At 45.4% G+C, this 7021-nt stretch overlaps 1 pseudogene; it reads right to left on the reverse strand.

The window, feature by feature from the left end:
• Window positions 1–475: 475 nt before the first annotated feature.
• On the reverse strand, window positions 476–6786 carry LOC123491336 (annotated as a pseudogene).
• Between the last annotated feature and the right edge of the window lie 235 nt (window positions 6787–7021).

Raw genomic sequence — 7021 nt, forward strand, 5'->3', positions numbered from 1 at the left:
TCAGTTTAAAGTAAAATTAAAAGTATAGACACTGAGTGCGCAAAACATTAAGGACACCTGCTCTTTCCATTACAGACTGACCAGGTGAATCCAGGTGAAAGCTATGATCCCTTATTGATGTCACTTGTTAATTCCCCTTCAATCAGTATAAATGAAGGAGGATATGGGTTAAAAAATGATTTTTAAGCCTTGAGACTTGGATTGTGTATGTGTGCCATTCAGAGGGTGAATGGTCAAGACAAGAGTGCCTTTGAACGGGGTATGGTAGTAGGTGGCAGGTTTGTGTCAAGAACTGCAACGCTGCTGGGCTTTTCACACTCAACCGTTTCCCGTGTGTATCTACAATGGTCCACAACCCAAAGGCCATCCAGCTAACTTGACAACCGTGGGAAGCATTGGAATCAACATGGGCCAGCATCCCTTTGGAACGCTTTCGACACCTTGTAGAGTCCATGCCCCGATGAATTGAGGCTGTTCTGAGAGCAAGACGGGGGTGCAACTCAATATTAGGAAGGTGTCCTTAATGTTTTGTACACTCAGTGTATATGTCTCGCTTAACACCCATTTTACTGGTGCAAACAACTCGGAGTGGTTGAAATAGAAGTGGGTGGCAAAACCCATGGAAATTAAAAGACTGATAATTCCTTGCCTTCTGATCGGAACCAATACTTTCAAGGAACCCTCCGATTAGAAGACAAGCTTATTTTATCACCGTTCACGTATCTTATGGGCTTATTGTGCAAAAATGTCCAAGACCATCGCAAAACTGTGGTTGCAGATGCTGTCATGGTCAGCCCAGGTACTTGACCACCAGGAATATGACCACACAGGTGAGCAGCATCCCTCCAATCATGATGAACTTATCCTGGGTGGCCCTCTTCTCGATCAGCCTCATCACTGTGTTGGACAGACCCAGCATGTTGGCCACATCCAGCATCTTCTTATGGGTCCCCTGGATTTAGGGAAGACAGAGAGGAGAAAAGCAATCAAACATTAGCTGCTGAAGTTCCATTGATTGTGCTGTTGTTTCCTGAAGAAAAAGCTGAAGTTAGTTATTAATGGCTATTCTGCTTCATTGCTGTTTGTTTGTGGGAATACTGTATGCACAGTAGTATCATAACCTGCATTTAGCCTAGTCATGACAAAGCTCCATTCAACTGATTAGGGAGAGGCTGTCTGAGGAACCACACCCAGCCGTTCTGTCCTCCCTCAGCTGTTTCTCACGGCCAGCCCATCTGATCACCAGACGCCCTGATAACAGGGAGGCCCATAGCAGCCTCCACCAGGAACACCATCTCTTCTCCTCCCTGGAAATATGTACTCAGCCTGCTACTGACGACCACACACACACACACACACACACACACACACTTCTACTACACATAGTGATCATTACAGAGGACAGAAACTGGTTCAGCCAAGGTTTGTTTTGGAATACTGATTACATCGACTGGGATCTGCCCTGCCCTGTCACGGTCAGTGTTCCTTGGCAAGGTGTCAACAACAAAAACAAAAAGTCTACAGCTGCATCATTGAGAGCATCTTGACTTGCTGCACCATTGAGAGCATCTTGACTTGCTGCACCATTGAGAGCATCTTGACTTGCTGCACCATTGAGAGCATCTTGACTTGCAGCATCACCGCTTGGTATGGGTAGTGCGTACGGCCCAGTACATCCTGGGGCCGAGCTCCCTGCCATCAAAGACCTCTACACCAGGTGGTGTCAGAGGAAGGCCCTAAAAATAGTAAAAGACTCCAGCCACCCAAGTGATAGACTTATCTCTGCTACTGCACGGCACCGATGCACCAAGTCTGGAACCAACGGGACCCTGAACAGCTTCTACCCACAAGCCATACGACTGCTAAATAGTTAACCAAATAGCTACCAGGACTATCTGCATTTTGCACTCATCACATACGCTGCTGCTACTGCTTATTATCTATCCTGTTGCCTAGTCACTTTACCCCTACCTAAACATACATATCTACCTCAATTACATCGTACCCCTGCACATGGACTCGGTACTGGTACCGTGTATATAGCCAAGTTATCTTTACTCATTGTGTATTTATTCCTCGTGTTATTATTTTCTATAATTCTTCTCTCTGCATTGTTGGGAAAGGCGCGTATGTAAGCATTCCACTGTTAGTCTACAACTGTAGTTTACAAAGCATGTGACAAATCATATTTGATTCGTAAGCGGGAAACACACACACACACCTTGAGCGTGCCCCTCTGGTCCCTGAGTCCGGTGAGGATGCTGCTGCCGCTGCCCAGGAGGTCGTCCATGCCCCTGTGTGCGTTGTTCAGGTTGGAGTTTAACTGCAACGTCTCGTCTATGGGGATGGAGGTGTCTGCATCCTGTAGGGGACAATACCGGTAACATCTCAACAATGTTCCCTCAATAAATGTATTTAGGTTTTATTGCCCATGTTACACCAGTTATGGTGTGTCAAGCAAAGTTTGTAAGCATGTTTTAGGTGATTTTTTAAAAGGTTATCATTACATGAGTATAGACTTTACTGTAGGCTACATAATAGTTGCTGATGATTATATGTGGTTTTGGAGTGGGCCACTACTACTGACGTTGGTGGTGAAGGTACGACTCATGAGTTCCTCCTCTCTCGGTCCTGGGCCTCTCGTGAGTAGCGGCGGTGCTGGAAGTTCCTCAGGGCCGTCTGGAGGTGCTGAACATCATACTTCAGCTGGTCTACCCGCCTGCGGACGGGACACAGACAGAGACCACATTCTTCTTACCCCAGCCGAATAATGGCAGAGGAAATCTCACAGGGTAAAAATGTCAGCCTTTGCCTCCAGCTCCATCCAGCATTTCAGGGCTATGGTTTAGTCACTCCTTCACTAACTCATGACATCTCCCTTGGTATGCTCTGTATGGATGTCTTCTAGTTCTCAATAAAAGCTTTCTATCGTCACTAAGATAAGTCAACATGCCTCCCTTCTTCCCCATCTGACATACTTCTCCACTTCTCCACCTGGCTGAAACCACTGAGGGCCAGTCTCCCGCCACCCCTCTCTCCCTCTCCTCCTGAGCATCACCTGTTCGTGGCTCAGCCCTGCGGCCCCAGTGTACTGTAGCTGTCCTGAGATCAGAGGAGAGCTGTGGAACGGGGCGCAGCAGTGTGTCCCCTGGGGCCTGTTTACCCAGCTCTGAAGTGACGCCTTGCCCAACGCGCCAGGAATGCCGGTGATGACGGGGCTTCCAAGGGAATGTTTTCACAGAGCCACGTCGCCACAGGGCAACACACTGCCTGTTTCATCTAGCTGCTACCTCGTCCCGGTTCCACCCATCTTTATGAAACATTCATCGCCACGCCATCTCTGGCGGATTTGGGTCAACGATGCAGTTTATGAGTACTCACAGTTTGGCGTTCTGACGGCGGTTTGGCGGTTCTTTGCTGGCCAGGATTTCCAGACGTTCCAAATGGCTGAAGATCTGGTCGATTCTGGCCTGCAGCTCGTTCTCCAACACTGGAGGGCGCACACACATACAGAAACAATTAAAAACACAACCCTGAACAGTTGTTTCAATCCCCAAATAGGCCAATCTTTTTTTCTTTTTTTTATGTTATGTTCATTAGAATAAATCAGACAAGCCAGATTATGTCAGTGGTTTGTCATACTGTAGTTAGTTTCCCCATTCCATACTACCATGGAATTTAGCCCCACAGTTTCAGGTGAATCCAAGAGAGTGATGAAAGCAAATGTGTTATTTCCTCAAACTTTGCAGAGAAAGTTAATCCACATTGAAACAAAGGGCCTTGTACATAATCTCTTCATAAAGGCAAATCAGCAACTGATTCTTATTTGAAGTCAGATATCCATCATTACACCCGTTTCATTCTCAGACTGCTGAGATTCTAGATAGCATTTGATTCCAAGGTGACAGCAGCACTAGGCTTGTGGGAAGCTTTTATCTGCCCTTTAAAAGGACTAGCACCATCTTGTCCCCCACCCACACCCTTCTCCCTCTCCTGTCCTGACTGAGTGACTCCTCGCTCGGACGCGTACTGCATCCTTCATCCTTCCACCCTCTAACATGCGAGATGATGTCATTGTCACGACTGGGTGGCCGACTGGCTGCCACCATTATCTTTAGAGAAGCCTTCCCAGTTGTCCCTCTGCCCCCACCCCTCTGCTTCCTGCCCTGGCACCAGCCTGGCTCACAGAACACCGCCCGCCCTGCCCACCTCCCAAAACAATCAGTAGGGAGGGCAGGGTACAGCCTGGCTAAAAGGGCTGCGCAACACTGGAAAAGGGGAAAAGAAGGGAGAAGGAAACGGTTTCCTCCTTCAGATGCACATGCTGCCTAGTTGTAAATTCAGAATTGATCATGTATTTATAATTATCTGAATTTCCAGCTGATACTTCAGGAGAGCAAAGCCATTCTGACAGTGGTATCTTATTATACTGAACAAAAATATAAACGCAACATGCAACAATTTTATTGATTTTATTGAGTTACAGTTCATTTAAGGAAATCAGTCAATTGAAATAAATTCATTAGGCCCCAATCTATACATTTCACGACTGGGAATACAGATATGCATCTGTTGGTCACAGATACCTTTAAAAAAAGGTAGGGGCCTCGATCATAAAACCAATCAGTATCTGGTGTGACCACCATTTTTCTTCATGCAGCGCGACATCTCCTTCGCATCGAGTTGATCAGGCTGTTGATTGTGGGCTGTGGAATGTTGTCCCACTTCTCTTCAATGGCTGTGCGAAGTTGCTGGATATTGGCGGGAACTGTAACACGCTGTCGTACACGTCGATCCAGAGCATCCCAAACATGCTCAATGGGTGACATGTCTGGTGAGTATGCAGGCCATGGAAGAACTGGGACATTTTCAGCTTCCAGGAATTGTGTACAGATCCTTGCGACATGGGGTTGTGCATTATCATGCTGAAACATGAGGTGATGGCGCGGATGAATGGCACGACAATGGGCCTCAGGATCTCGTCACAGTATCTCTGTGCATTCAAATTGCCATCCATAAAATGCAATTGTGCTTGTTGTCCATAGCTTATGCCTGCCCATACCATAACTTCACCACCGGGCAATCTCTTCACAATGTTGACATCAGCAAACCGCTCGCCCACACAACGCCAACACGCTGTCTGCCATCTGCCCGGTACAGCTGAAACCGGGATTCATCCGTGAAAAGCACACTTCTCCAGCATGCCAGTGGCTATCGAAGGTGAGCATTTGCCCACTGAAGTCGGTTGCGACGCCGAACTGCAGTCAGGTCAAGACCCTGGTGAGGACAACTAGCACGCAGATGAGCTTCCCTGATACGGTTTCTGACAGTTTGTGCAGAAATTATTCGGTTGTGCAAACCCACAGTTTCATCAGCTGTCTGGGTGGCTGGTCTCAGACGATCCTGCAGGTGAAGAATGTGAGGGCTGGCATGGTTACATGTGCTCTGCGGTTGTGAAGCCAGTTGGACGTACTGCCAAATTCTGTAAACGATGTTGGAGGCGGCTTATGGTAGAGAAATTAACATTTAATTCTCTGGCAACAGCTCTGTTGGACATTCCTGCAGTCAGCATGCCAATTGAACGCATCTGTGGCATTGTGTTGTGTGACAAAACAGCACATTTTAGAGTGGCCTTTTATTGTCCCCAGCACAAGGTGCACCTGTGTAATGATCATGCTGTTTAATCAGCTTCTTGATATTTTGTGCACAACATTTTAGAGAAATAAGCTTTTTGTGCATCTCTAACATTTCTGGGATATTTTATTTCAGCTCATTAAACATGCAATCAACAATTTACATGTTGCATTGATATTTTTATTCAGTGTAGATAGGATGGGTGGTGGAACAAAGGTTGACACTTGCAACATCCATTGAATGCAGAAGATAAATTATTTAGAAAGAGTGAACTCACAGTGGACAGACTGACGATCTGTGTTCTCCAGGCGTCCCATGTACGACTGCACCTCCTGGATTTGCCTGATCAAAAAGGACAAAGAGCAAAGATATATAATTATTCCTCAAATATACTAGGCTACCATAAATATTAAACATTGGTCTATATGGAAGCTCTATGGAAACGTAATATTAGATACAGGTCTATGGAATACACAAGGAACTAGACTGAGTGGTATGTGGCAATTGAATACACACGCTAGATACATACGTAAGCTACAGACAGTGAATCCATGGCGCTTTCAAGACAACTAGAAAAAAAAATAAACAATTAGGTCGGAAGGTCGGAACTCTAAAAAGATGCCCGAGATCCTGACTTCGAATTCGAGTTGGATGACCTTTCAAAACGATTTTTCCAAGTTCCCAGTAGTCTTGAACGAACTGAAGTCGGAGATTTCTGAGTTCAGTTTTGAACGCGGCGTACCGTTACAGTAGTGATAAGTTTAATATTGTTGGACATGGATCTATGGCTATCTATTAGTTAGTTAGCTAGCTAGTTTCCTGTTGACATCATGACCACTAATTGAAGGGGTTAGTTACAAATATATTTGTCATGAAATGACAGTGTCTGTTGTTAGCTAGCCAGCTAGTTACAAAAACGGTACGTCAAGGCAAGTGAGCTAGCTAGCTGACTGTTAAAAAAAGAGAACAGAAACACTCACTTATTTGTTTGATGGTACAATGTCTCCATTTTCCTTTATGTTTCAAGCCACAATCCACAAAAAATACCCTCGGTCTATAGAGGAATACCTTTAGCCGGTTTTATTCTGAAACTAAAAACAAGTGGATTTTTGTGCAATGCACACGTCATCAGTTGAGAAGATTTGTGTACGGAAATGGCATTACGGAAGTTCCACCGAGTGATTAAAGCCAAAGAACTGCTGCAGCGACACTACGAGGCAGGTACAGGTAGCTCGACAGCTCCAATCAAACATAATGTAGAAGCAGAACATTTAGGAAATAGGCTAAATAAAATTATTTCAAGTTAATGCAATTTTATGCATATCATCATGTTTTCTCTCTTACCTTTCACTATCTTTCAACACTAAAATAAGGCATGATAATAGCC

Source organism: Coregonus clupeaformis, chromosome 7 (assembly GCF_020615455.1).
Source record: "Coregonus clupeaformis isolate EN_2021a chromosome 7, ASM2061545v1, whole genome shotgun sequence".
NCBI lineage: Eukaryota > Metazoa > Chordata > Actinopteri > Salmoniformes > Salmonidae > Coregonus > Coregonus clupeaformis.